The sequence below is a fragment of the Vidua chalybeata genome, chromosome 18 (genome assembly GCF_026979565.1).
Source record: "Vidua chalybeata isolate OUT-0048 chromosome 18, bVidCha1 merged haplotype, whole genome shotgun sequence".
Lineage (NCBI taxonomy): Eukaryota > Metazoa > Chordata > Aves > Passeriformes > Viduidae > Vidua > Vidua chalybeata.
The window spans coordinates 2501-16830 of NC_071547.1; the positions used below are offsets into that span (position 1 = coordinate 2501).

General features: G+C 51.7%; 1 long non-coding RNA gene across 4 annotated transcripts; it reads right to left on the reverse strand.

Moving 5' to 3' along the window:
* Positions 1-4281: 4281 nt before the first annotated feature.
* On the reverse strand, positions 4282-13392 carry LOC128797301 (uncharacterized). Of its 4 annotated transcripts, none has more exons than XR_008434088.1 (16): positions 13340-13392; positions 13220-13261; positions 12965-13132; positions 12802-12881; positions 11645-12721; positions 11525-11566; positions 11107-11437; positions 9950-11026; positions 9830-9871; positions 9412-9742; positions 8254-9331; positions 8136-8177; positions 8000-8045; positions 7853-7896; positions 7731-7771; positions 4282-7649 (listed from the first exon to the last, which is right to left on the reverse strand). It is a non-coding gene; the product is annotated as an uncharacterized LOC128797301 (long non-coding RNA). The 4 variants fall into 4 exon arrangements; XR_008434087.1 differs by having other exon boundaries at positions 11107-11186; positions 11270-11437; positions 12802-13132; XR_008434089.1 differs by having other exon boundaries at positions 9412-9491; positions 9575-9742; positions 12802-13132.
* Positions 13393-14330: the final 938 nt, after the last annotated feature.

Here is a 14330-nt window from a genome sequence, read left to right on the forward strand (position 1 = left end):
AACCCTAACCCTAACCCTAACCCTAACCCTAACCCTAACCCTAACCCTAACCCTAACCCTAACCCTAACCCTAACCCTAACCCTAACCCTAACCCTAACCCTAACCCTAACCCTAACCCTAACCCTAACCCTAACCCTAACCCTAACCCTAACCCTAACCCTAACCCTAACCCTAACCCTAACCCTAACCCTAACCCTAACCCTAACCCTAACCCTAACCCTAACCCTAACCCTAACCCTAACCCTAACCCTAACCCTAACCCTAACCCTAACCCTAACCCTAACCCTAACCCTAACCCTAACCCTAACCCTAACCCTAACCCTAACCCTAACCCTAACCCTAACCCTAACCCTAACCCTAACCCTAACCCTAACCCTAACCCTAACCCTAACCCTAACCCTAACCCTAACCCTAACCCTAACCCTAACCCTAACCCTAACCCTAACCCTAACCCTAACCCTAACCCTAACCCTAACCCTAACCCTAACCCTAACCCTAACCCTAACCCTAACCCTAACCCTAACCCTAACCCTAACCCTAACCCTAACCCTAACCCTAACCCTAACCCTAACCCTAACCCTAACCCTAACCCTAACCCTAACCCTAACCCTAACCCTAACCCTAACCCTAACCCTAACCCTAACCCTAACCCTAACCCTAACCCTAACCCTAACCCTAACCCTAACCCTAACCCTAACCCTAACCCTAACCCTAACCCTAACCCTAACCCTAACCCTAACCCTAACCCTAACCCTAACCCTAACCCTAACCCTAACCCTAACCCTAACCCTAACCCTAACCCTAACCCTAACCCTAACCCTAACCCTAACCCTAACCCTAACCCTAACCCTAACCCTAACCCTAACCCTAACCCTAACCCTAACCCTAACCCTAACCCTAACCCTAACCCTAACCCTAACCCTAACCCTAACCCTAACCCTAACCCTAACCCTAACCCTAACCCTAACCCTAACCCTAACCCTAACCCTAACCCTAACCCTAACCCTAACCCTAACCCTAACCCTAACCCTAACCCTAACCCTAACCCTAACCCTAACCCTAACCCTAACCCTAACCCTAACCCTAACCCTAACCCTAACCCTAACCCTAACCCTAACCCTAACCCTAACCCTAACCCTAACCCTAACCCTAACCCTAACCCTAACCCTAACCCTAACCCTAACCCTAACCCTAACCCTAACCCTAACCCTAACCCTAACCCTAACCCTAACCCTAACCCTAACCCTAACCCTAACCCTAACCCTAACCCTAACCCTAACCCTAACCCTAACCCTAACCCTAACCCTAACCCTAACCCTAACCCTAACCCTAACCCTAACCCTAACCCTAACCCTAACCCTAACCCTAACCCTAACCCTAACCCTAACCCTAACCCTAACCCTAACCCTAACCCTAACCCTAACCCTAACCCTAACCCTAACCCTAACCCTAACCCTAACCCTAACCCTAACCCTAACCCTAACCCTAACCCTAACCCTAACCCTAACCCTAACCCTAACCCTAACCCTAACCCTAACCCTAACCCTAACCCTAACCCTAACCCTAACCCTAACCCTAACCCTAACCCTAACCCTAACCCTAACCCTAACCCTAACCCTAACCCTAACCCTAACCCTAACCCTAACCCTAACCCTAACCCTAACCCTAACCCTAACCCTAACCCTAACCCTAACCCTAACCCTAACCCTAACCCTAACCCTAACCCTAACCCTAACCCTAACCCTAACCCTAACCCTAACCCTAACCCTAACCCTAACCCTAACCCTAACCCTAACCCTAACCCTAACCCTAACCCTAACCCTAACCCTAACCCTAACCCTAACCCTAACCCTAACCCTAACCCTAACCCTAACCCTAACCCTAACCCTAACCCTAACCCTAACCCTAACCCTAACCCTAACCCTAACCCTAACCCTAACCCTAACCCTAACCCTAACCCTAACCCTAACCCTAACCCTAACCCTAACCCTAACCCTAACCCTAACCCTAACCCTAACCCTAACCCTAACCCTAACCCTAACCCTAACCCTAACCCTAACCCTAACCCTAACCCTAACCCTAACCCTAACCCTAACCCTAACCCTAACCCTAACCCTAACCCTAACCCTAACCCTAACCCTAACCCTAACCCTAACCCTAACCCTAACCCTAACCCTAACCCTAACCCTAACCCTAACCCTAACCCTAACCCTAACCCTAACCCTAACCCTAACCCTAACCCTAACCCTAACCCTAACCCTAACCCTAACCCTAACCCTAACCCTAACCCTAACCCTAACCCTAACCCTAACCCTAACCCTAACCCTAACCCTAACCCTAACCCTAACCCTAACCCTAACCCTAACCCTAACCCTAACCCTAACCCTAACCCTAACCCTAACCCTAACCCTAACCCTAACCCTAACCCTAACCCTAACCCTAACCCTAACCCTAACCCTAACCCTAACCCTAACCCTAACCCTAACCCTAACCCTAACCCTAACCCTAACCCTAACCCTAACCCTAACCCTACCCTAACCCTAACCCTAACCCTGACCCGCCCCCCAACCCTAACCCCTCCCCCTGACCCGCCCCCCAACCCTAACCCCTCCCCCTGACCCGCCCCCCAACCCTAACCCCTCCCCCTGACCCGCCCCCCAACCCTAACCCCTCCCCCTGACCCGCCCCCCAACCCTAACCCCTCCCCCTGACCCGCCCCCCAACCCTAACCCCTCCCCCTGACCCGCCCCCCAACCCTAACCCCTCCCCCTGACCCGCCCCCCAACCCTAACCCCTCCCCCTGACCCGCCCCCCAACCCTAACCCCTCCCCCTGACCCGCCCCCCAACCCTAACCCCTCCCCCTGACCCGCCCCCCAACCCTAACCCCTCCCCCTGACCCGCCCCCCAACCCTAACCCCTCCCCCTGACCCGCCCCCCAACCCTAACCCCTCCCCCTGACCCGCCCCCCAACCCTAACCCCTCCCCCTGACCCGCCCCCCAACCCTAACCCCTCCCCCTGACCCGCCCCCAACCCTAACCCCTCCCCCTGACCCGCCCCCCAACCCTGATTGGGGTACCTGCCAGGTGGAGCACTAATTAGGGGGGGTGTATAGGTATATATAAAAAAGAAGAAAAACTATATGTCCGGTGCAGCAGTAGAAAATTTCAGGCTCCCGGGGAGTAAATTTTTTTTTTAATAATTATTTAAAAGTTTGTTTTTTGTTTTACTCCCAGGGAGCCTGAAAGTTTCTACTGCTGCTTTTTGAAAGCTAGAAAGGGAAACAAAGTTAGAAATTAAAAGATGGAAAGAAAGAAAAAGACAGAGTTAGAAGAGAAAGAGAGGAGAGAAAGAGAGAAACAGAGTTAGGAGAGAAAGAGAGTTAGGAGAGAGAAAGAGAGAAAGAGAGTTAGAGACAAAGAGAGAAAGAGAGTTAGGAGAGAGAAAGAGAGAAAGAGAGTTAGGAGAGACAAAGAGCAAAAGAGAGTTAGGAGAGAGAAAGAGAGTTAGGAGAGAAGGAGAGAGAAAGAGAGAAAGAGAGTTAGAGACAAAGAGAGAAAGAGAGTTAGGAGAGAGAAAGAGAGAAAGAGAGTTAGGAGAGACAAAGAGCAAAAGAGAGTTAGGAGAGAGAAAGAGAGTTAGGAGAGAAGGAGAGACAAAGAGAGAAAGAGAGTTAGGAGAGAGAAAGAGCGAAAGAGAGTTAGGAGAGACAAAGAGAGAGAGTTAGGAGAGAGAAAGAGAGTTAGGAGAGAGAAAGAGAGAGAGTTAGGAGAGAGAAAGAGAGTTAGGAGAGACAAAGAGAGGAGAGAAGGAGAGTTAGGAGAGAAGGAGAGTTAGGAGAGAAGGAGAGTAAGGAGAGTAAGGAGAGAGGAAAAGAATGGCAGAGAGTAAAAAATGAGAAGGGTTACAGTGAAAAAGAAAGAGGGTGAGACTGAAAAAGAGGACAAAAGAAGAGAGAAAAAAAGAAGAGAAGCCGGACAGAAAAAGAAATAAAGCGTAAAAGCATCAACTAGAGAGACAAATAAATAGTTAGAAATAGTGAAATAGAGAAACAGAAAAAAAGACATACAGGGAAATAGAGAAGCAGAGAGAGACAGTTAGAAACAGTGAGAAACAGAAACAAAGTTAGGGACGGACAGAAATGACGTGACAGAAAGAAAACTAAGAGAAGAAGCAAAGGAAGAAATACAGTGGGGAAAAAAAAATGACTAAACCGCACCAAAAAAACACAGGAGCCAAAGGGGGAGGGGGAGGGAGCGGGGGGCATCATTATTAGGGTTGATTCAACTTTATTGAATGATTTTTTTTATTTACACTCCAGCAAAACACATGGAAACGATGTATACCAATGGGAGCGTAGATACAATCCGTACGCTGACCGGTAGAAATCCCACTTACGTACAGACCCGTATGTGGAAATGCGGCGGCAAATGCAAACACGGAACAATACGGGGCAATAGAAACCGAACGCATATTAACACAATATAAACTTTTTTCTATTTACATTACATTTTGTTTGATTCTTAGAGGAAAGACCAAAACAAAAATAGCACACAGAAAACAGTGGTCATCCACCGTGACCGCCTCCTTCACATTGCACGCAAACTCACTGTTGCTCTCATTTCAACCGCTCCGCTAAGCCCCGGCAATCGTGGTTCCTCGGGAACGTGGTTCCCGGGAGGCTCCTAAAAAATTCTCCTGCCTGACGAAAACCCCGGTCCCGGGACGGTCCGCCTCCGAACTTTGGCGATGAACGTCGCCTCGCGGACCGGCCGGGACCGAGGAAAAAAAAACCCAGCCGGGGGGAAAAAAAAAAAAACCCCCCGGCTGGGGATTTTTTATTCTAAATTTAAAAATGAGCTGAAAAACCTGAAAGGCAAAGGCCATACGCACAAGGTTAGAACCGGTCGACACGCACACACAAACACACACGCACAGAGCCCTCCTTCAGCTCACGCACAAACCCACCCTCGCTCTCGTCTCAACCGCTCCCCTAAGCCCCGGCCATCGACACGCATGCACGACGCTCCTCGGGAACGTGGTTCCCGGGAGCCTCCGAAAAAATTCTCCTGCCTGACGAAAACCCCGGTCCCGGGACGGTCCGCCTCCGAACTTTGGCGATGAACGTCGCCTCGCGGACCGGCCGGGACCGAGGAAAAAAAAACCCAGCCGGGGGGAAAAAAAAAAAAAACCCCCCGGCTGGGGATTTTTTATTCTAAATTTAAAAATGAGCTGAAAAACCTGAAAGGCAAAGGCCATACGCACAAGGTTAGAACCGGTCGACACGCACACACAAACACACACGCACAGAGCCCTCCTTCAGCTCACGCACAAACCCACCCTCGCTCTCGTCTCAACCGCTCCCCTAAGCCCCGGCCATCGACACGCATGCACGACGCTCCTCGGGAACGTGGTTCCCGGGAGCCTCCGAAAAAATTCTCCTGCCTGACGAAAACCCCGGTCCCGGGACGGTCCGCCTCCGAACTTTGGCGATGAACGTCGCCTCGCGGACCGGCCGGGACCGAGGAAAAAAAAACCCAGCCGGGGGGAAAAAAAAAAAACCCCCCGGCTGGGGATTTTTTATTCTAAATTTAAAAATGAGCTGAAAAACCTGAAAGGCAAAGGCCATACGCACAAGGTTAGAACCGGTCGACACGCACACACAAACACACACACACAGAGCCCTCCTTCAGCTCACGCACAAACCCACCCTCGCTCTCGTCTCAACCGCTCCCCTAACCCCCGGCCATCGACACGCATGCACGACGCTCCTCGGGAACGTGGTTCCCGGGAGCCTCCGAAAAAATTCTCCTGCCTGACGAAAACCCCGGTCCCGGGACGGTCCGCCTCCGAACTTTGGCGATGAACGTCGCCTCGCGGACCGGCCGGGACCGAGGAAAAAAAAAACCCAGCCGGGGGGAAAAAAAAAAAAAACCCCCCGGCTGGGGATTTTTTATTCTAAATTTAAAAATGAGCTGAAAAACCTGAAAGGCAAAGGCCATACGCACAAGGTTAGAACCGGTCGACACACACTCACACCTGCAGACACAAGCTCTCACAGACAGACACGGACAATCACGCTCTCTCACGCGCTCTTCCGCTTACACGCTGACCGCGACCCTTACTTGAAACGCTACGTTGACGCTTCGACGCGTCTTCTGACCGCGGCTCTTCGATGTCCGGCGGTAGATTCCGGGATAACGTGTAGGGACCCGGGGACCTGCGAGACGACAGAGACGACGGGAGGCGGTCGACGAGTGACTATCTGACGGCTAGGAGCTATTCCCGCTCCGGGTCCATAAATTTTGTACCCAAAACCCCCATAGAAGACAGATGAACTGTAAAGTTTTATAACTGCTCTACCTAACCGTGACTACGCGCCTGGGCAGGGCAGCTCCGATCGTAAGTGGCACGACAGAGGCGTGTACAACATAAGCCAAGGTAGGTACATACAATATATGCACAATATAAGCCAACGTAGGTACATACAGTATAAGTACATACAATATAAACCGACATAGGTACATACGACATAAGTACATACAATATAAGCACATACAGTATAAGCCAACATAGGTAGGTACAACCTAAGCACGTACAATATAAGCCGACGTAGATACAATATAAGTGAGGACTTGACGTAACTCTCCGGAAGATTAATTGTTGAGCCCTATACCCTTTGAGAAGGCGCAAGCTACGGAACTACTGCGGTCAGGTGATGAGGGTCTAATATGCTCCCTCTAGAAGTCCGAGAGAATGGCACGGGAAGAGAAGGCGCTACCGAAGGTGAGAAGGAAGATGGATGAGAACGTCTCCTGTACTTCTTCCCGTCTCAAAAAGTAAAAATGTAACGATGCCGGAATAAGCGATATCCAGGAAGGTACACGAGTAAAATATGGCCGATACGGCAGAGAACAATGCCGATAAAGCCTCGAGATGTAACAAAGGCCTATGACGCAGAAATCAATGGACACGGACGACATAACACAGACACGGACGACATAACACAGACACGGACGACATAACACAGACACGAGTGGAAACTGCCTGGCAGTTCCACCTTATGGACCCAAGATTGCTAGTCCAAGATGAGTCATAGGCCGATGATGCCAAAGGAAAGAAAGCCCTAGGGCAATAGCATGTGATGATGAAATTTAACTCCTTTCAAGATGTTAGTGCCAAAGGACTTAAGAGGAAGCCTAAGAAGCTCAGTAGGCCTGGACAAGAAAGCGATGACTACGGCGTGACCGTGGCTATAGCTCCGGACGTGAAGGCGAGCTCCTCGGGTGAAAAGATCCACGACGACGTCGAGAGTCGAAGAAGGCCGCCGACGCAAACCTCGCGAGGACGCGAAGACGGATCGGAACTGCCCTGCCCGGCGAAGACTCTGGTGAGGCTGAGGAGAAACCCTCTCCCTCTGCTTCCAAGGGGCCCGTCCCACTATGGGCCTCTCCTCTAAGCTAACATCTAATTGTCTCCTGTGATAGTAAAGGTTTTTCCCCTTCTCCCACCTACTGGCCCCGACACTTAGCTTTTGCAAGACGACCGGACAAAATCCATCGTCAGCCGGACGTGGACGGCGACATGTTCTCTACATCCGCTTCGGTGCTGCCGTTTCCAAACTTCAGCTATGCGCCTCCTCACGGTACCTAAGACAAAACAGAAAATGCAACTAGCGCCCTGCAAAAGAGGAATCCCCGGAACTCTGACGCACCGCTGCCCCGGCTCACCTGAAATCTTGATGCGACTCAACAGGCTGCCAGGAGGATACCTACAAAAGGAAAAGGTACAGGCTTAGCGTGCTGCCGCATAACGGTCACCTATGAGTCACCCAGCCTAAATGCCGACTCACCCGCTTGACTCTGTTCCTTCACACGCCTAGGGCAGCAATGACACCTGCAAAGAAACAAAGCAAAAAAAAACCACACTGAGATACTGAGAAAAGACCACCACCCTGACCTGACAAGTACGCCCACCTACACCTTAAGCTTGCACCCACCTGGCCTCAGACATCTGGGATCAGAGACATCTCGCAAGAGGACTGCCTAAAATAAAAAAAAAAAAAAAAGGGATGCTTAGACTTTCACCAGAAACTGAGACCTGTGCGAGAACAACTGCTTCTGTCCACTGCTCACCTGGCACACTTGGCCTTGACTGCAGCTATCTGCCTGGACTTCCTAATAATAGACAAAGAACAGTGCTGTAACATAGTCACCATTTATGCTTCCCCTGCAAATACAAACAGCAACTGACCTTCTCAGGGAAAACCCCCTGACCCAGGAGGGGCGCTCTGCCACAGATCTTAAATGTCTGCATCTGAAAGAAAGTTAGGAGAAAATTCAAACAACTGTAGGATAACTTAACAGGTCCAAGCATCCTGTGTGAATCTAGGAATACCATCTAGAATACAACTACATCCCCCATTCCAAATTGCAGGTCTCCAGGACTTGTGCAATTACACCAGGCTATGCAGCAGGACAGAGCAGCTCCGGGACAAATATGTGCAGACACCCGTGACACAGGACAGGACACGACAAACGAGGGGACGCCACGAGGAGAAAAAATCTCTTGGCGAGAAAAATGCCCGCGAGGACAGAGAGATTGCGGAACGAGATGACCTAGGTGAGACGGACGGCTCGGAGCTGATGAGGCTCAAAGAACCCTGCAGGAAGAAGATGCTAAGAAAACGATGTCTTCCGAGAACTGCACAAGCGGATGCCTGAAAAGCCTACGGTAAGAATGAGCTACCTAGCTTGGCATTCTCACAAGTCCTAAGCCGCTATAATGGATCGTTGGGGTGCGCGGCTGTCGCTACCGCTCAGAACGAGACCTTAAAAGACATCTGACCGGATGCTTCTAAAGACAGATACGACTGCGATGCCTGTCCGGACTCCCGAGTCAAAAGGCCTGTGGCGTTGGTGCCGGGCCGAGGAACGCAAAGATCACAGATGCCAAGATGACCCTCAGACAGCTAAGGTAAAAAAAGACAAGTGACGTGACAGACCCAAACAACACAGAATGCACAAGAGACAAGTGACACGACACACACCGGAACTGCTCTGCCCTGCGCACCTCAGCGCTGAGATCAAAAGAGACGCTTTCCCTTTAGGTGGCCTAAGGAGACACTTCTTAGACATCCCCATCTCCAAAGCAGACTCAAAAATCCCTTCCGGGCAGTCCCAAGCCAGCACCCCGCTTCCCTCCCCTCAGTGGGTCGTAGCCCTCGACTTATCTTGCACACTTCTGGGCGTGCAAATCCCTGTCGAGTGCAAAAGAAGGCCACCTCCCCGTCTGGGAAGTTCCAGCTGTCACCAGGCTCTTATCTCTTCGTCTGCCAAGACAAAGAAAAGGAAACATCAGTGCACAATCTTAACAGCACATGGGCCAAAACCTGACAATTCTGCTACTCACCTTCTCCTAAGAGAGCCCTGGCGTTCGGGCCGCACGCTTCGGCCGTGCTCCGAGGCCGACGCTGCCGTCACGAGGTACGCCTAGGTTAAGTGGAGACAAGGTGACTGGGCACGGCTGAAACTGGAGTGGACCCCCTCTCCTCCTCCCTACCTCCCCGACTCACCGCAGCTCCTCGGCCGTTCCCGTGAGCTACCCAGACGGGACCTTGAAATACAAGATGTGTGGGCTTCATCACGGGGTCCCGTCATACTTCCGGAGGGCTCACGAGTGCAGGAAACCCGGTCCGTCCGCCACCTGATGACAGGGGCTTAGCGTACGCCGAGTGGATGGCCTAAAGCACGCAAATGAGAACGGATGGTTAGAGGTGCACCAGAAACTGAGACCTGTGTGAGAACAACTGCTTCTGTCCACTGCTCACCTGGCACACTTGGCCTTGACTGCAGCTATCTGCCTGGACTTCCTAATAATAAAGACAAAGAACAGTGCTGTAACATAGTCACCATTTATGCTTCCCCTGCAAATACAAACAGCAACTGACCTTCTCAGGGAAAACCCCCTGACCCAGGAGGGGCGCTCTGCCACAGATCTTAAATGTCTGCATCTGAAAGAAAGTTAGGAGAAAATTCAAACAACTGTAGGATAACTTAACAGGTCCAAGCATCCTGTGTGAATCTAGGAATACCATCTAGAATACAACTACATCCCCCATTCCAAATTGCAGGTCTCCAGGACTTGTGCAATTACACCAGGCTATGCAGCAGGACAGAGCAGCTCCGGGACAAATATGTGCAGACACCCGTGACACAGGACAGGACACGACAAACGAGGGGACGCCACGAGGAGAAAAATCTCTTGGCGAGAAAAATGCCCGCGAGGACAGAGAGATTGCGGAACGAGATGACCTAGGTGAGACGGACGGCTCGGAGCTGATGAGGCTCAAAGAACCCTGCAGGAAGAAGATGCTAAGAAAACGATGTCTTCCGAGAACTGCACGAGCGGATGCCTGAAAAGCCTACGGTAAGAATGAGCTACCTAGCTTGGCATTCTCACAAGTCCTAAGCCGCTATAATGGATCGTTGGGGTGTGCGGCTGTCGCTACCGCTCAGAACGAGACCTTAAAAGACATCTGACCGGATGCTTCTAAAGACAGATACGACTGCGATGCCTGTCCGGACTCCCGAGTCAAAAGGCCTGTGGCGTTGGTGCCGGGCCGAGGAACGCAAAGATCACAGATGCCAAGATGACCCTCAGACAGCTAAGGTAAAAAAAGACAAGTGACGTGACAGACCCAAACAACACAGAATGCACAAGAGACAAGTGACACGACACACACCGGAACTGCTCTGCCCTGCGCACCTCAGCGCTGAGATCAAAAGAGACGCTTTCCCTTTAGGTGGCCTAATGAGACACTTCTTAGACATCCCCATCTCCAAAGCAGACTCAAAAATCCCTTCCGGGCAGTCCCAAGCCAGCACCCCGCTTCCCTCCCCTCAGTGGGTCGTAGCCCTCGACTTATCTTGCACACTTCTGGGCGTGCAAATCCCTGTCGAGTGCAAAAGAAGGCCACCTCCCCGTCTGGGAAGTTCCAGCTGTCACCAGGCTCTTATCTCTTCGTCTGCCAAGACAAAGAAAAGGAAACATCAGTGCACAATCTTAACAGCACATGGGCCAAAACCTGACAATTCTGCTACTCACCTTCTCCTAAGAGGGCCCTGGCGTTCGGGCCGCACGCTTCGGCCGTGCTCCGAGGCCGACGCTGCCGTCACGAGGTACGCCTAGGTTAAGTGGAGACAAGGTGACTGGGCACGGCTGAAACTGGAGTGGACCCCCTCTCCTCCTCCCTACCTCCCCGACTCACCGCAGCTCCTCGGCCGTTCCCGTGAGCTACCCAGACGGGACCTTGAAATACAAGATGTGTGGGCTTCATCACGGGGTCCCGTCATACTTCCGGAGGGCTCACGAGTGCAGGAAACCCGGTCCGTCCGCCACCTGATGACAGGGGCTTAGCGTACGCCGAGTGGATGGCCTAAAGCACGCAAATGAGAACGGATGGTTAGAGGTGCACCAGAAACTGAGACCTGTGTGAGAACAACTGCTTCTGTCCACTGCTCACCTGGCACACTTGGCCTTGACTGCAGCTATCTGCCTGGACTTCCTAATAATAAAGACAAAGAACAGTGCTGTAACATAGTCACCATTTATGCTTCCCCTGCAAATACAAACAGCAACTGACCTTCTCAGGGAAAACCCCCTGACCCAGGAGGGGCGCTCTGCCACAGATCTTAAATGTCTGCATCTGAAAGAAAGTTAGGAGAAAATTCAAACAACTGTAGGATAACTTAACAGGTCCAAGCATCCTGTGTGAATCTAGGAATACCATCTAGAATACAACTACATCCCCCATTCCAAATTGCAGGTCTCCAGGACTTGTGCAATTACACCAGGCTATGCAGCAGGACAGAGCAGCTCCGGGACAAATATGTGCAGACACCCGTGACACAGGACAGGACACGACAAACGAGGGGACGCAACAAGGAGAAAAATCTCTTGGTGAGAAAAATGCCCGCGAGGACAGAGAGATTGCGGAACGAGATGACCTAGGTGAGATGGACGGCTCGGAGCTGATGAGGCTCAAAGAACCCTGCAGGAAGAAGATGCTAAGAAAACGATGTCTTCCGAGAACTGCACAAGCGGATGCCTGAAAAGCCTACGGTAAGAATGAGCTACCTAGCTTGGCATTCTCACAAGTCCTAAGCCGCTATAATGGATCGTTGGGGTGCGCGGCTGTCGCTACCGCTCAGAACGAGACCTTAAAAGACATCTGACCGGATGCTTCTAAAGACAGATACGACTGCGATGCCTGTCCGGACTCCCGAGTCAAAAGGCCTGTGGCGTTGGTGCCGGGCCGAGGAACGCAAAGATCACAGATGCCAAGATGACCCTCAGACAGCTAAGGTAAAAAAAGACAAGTGACGTGACAGACCCAAACAACACAGAATGCACAAGAGACAAGTGACACGACCCACACCGGAACTGCTCTGCCCTGCGCACCTCAGCGCTGAGATCAAAAGAGACGCTTTCCCTTTAGGTGGCCTAATGAGACACTTCTTAGACATCCCCATCTCCAAAGCAGACTCAAAAATCCCTTCCGGGCAGTCCCAAGCCAGCACCCCGCTTCCCTCCCCTCAGTGGGTCGTAGCCCTCGACTTATCTTGCACACTTCTGGGCGTGCAAATCCCTGTCGAGTGCAAAAGAAGGCCACCTCCCCGTCTGGGAAGTTCCAGCTGTCACCAGGCTCTTATCTCTTCGTCTGCCAAGACAAAGAAAAGGAAACATCAGTGCACAACCTTAACAGCACATGGGCCAAAACCTGACAATTCTGCTACTCACCTTCTCCTAAGAGGGCCCTGGCGTTCGGGCCGCACGCTTCGGCCGTGCTCCGAGGCCGACGCTGCCGTCACGAGGTACGCCTAGGTTAAGTGGAGACAAGGTGACTGGGCACGGCTGAAACTGGAGTGGACCCCCTCTCCTCCTCCCTACCTCCCCGACTCACCGCAGCTCCTCGGCCGTTCCCGTGAGCTACCCAGACGGGACCTTGAAATACAAGATGTGTGGGCTTCATCACGGGGTCCCGTCATACTTCCGGAGGGCTCACGAGTGCAGGAAACCCGGTCCGTCCGCCACCTGATGACAGGGGCTTAGCGTACGCCGAGTGGATGGCCTAAAGCACGCAAATGAGAACGGATGCTTAGAGGTGCACCAGAAATTGCGACCTGTGTGAGAACAACTGCTTCTGTCCACTGCTCACCTGGCACACTTGGCCTTGACTGCAGCTATCTGCCTGGACTTCCTAATAATAAAGACAAAGAACAGTGCTGTAACATAGTCACCATTTATGCTTCCCCTGCAAACACAAACAGCGACTGACCTTCTCAGGGAAAACCCCTTGACCCGGGATTGGGGGCTCTGCTACAGATTTAATCCGCCTGCATCTGAAAGAAAGGTAGGAGTAATGTCAAATGGCTGCAGGATAACTTAACAGCACCAAACATGTCAATCTACGAATACAATCTAGAGCCCAACTACACCCCGCATCAGAAATTTCAACTCCTGGGACTTGTCCCGTTACAGGCTATGCATCAGGGCAGAGCAGCTCCGGGACAAATACGTGCAGACACCCGTGACACAGAACAGAACGTGACAAACGAGGGGACGTGACAGGGAGAGAGAGCTCTCGGTGAGAAGAATGCCGGCGAGCGCCGGGAGAATGCGGAACGAGATGACCTAGGTGAGACGGACGGCTCGGAGCCGATGAGGCTCAGAGAACCCTGCAGGAACAAGATGCTAACAGAATGATTTCTTAAGAGAACTGCAGAGAGGAATGTTTTACGGTCCGAAGGCTCTAGCTAGCTTTGCATTCTTATCGGTCCTAATCGGCTATAAGGGATCATTGCGGTGTGTGGCTGTTGACACAGCTCAGAGCAAGACCTTAAAAGACATCTGACTGGATGCTTCTAAAGAGAGATGCAATTCAGATGCCTGTCTGACCTCCGGAATCAAGAGTCCTATTGCACTGGTGCCCGTCCAAGGAATGCGGAGATCACAGATGCCAAAAATGAGGCCAGGGTTTCCGATAGGGCCCTCAAAGGGCTAAGGTAAAAAAGACATGTGACACGAAATACCCAAACACACAGAATGCACAATAGACAAGTGACACAACACACACCGGAACTGCTCTGCCCTGAGCACCTCAGCACTGTGATCAAAAGAAACCCTTTCCCTTTAGGTGGCCTAAGTGGATACTTCTTGCACATCCCTGCCACCAAAGCTGATTCAAAAAGCCCTCCCAGCGCCTCGCTTTCATCCCCTCTCAAGGTCGTAGCCCTCGACTTATCTCTCGGACATCCGGGGATGAGAAT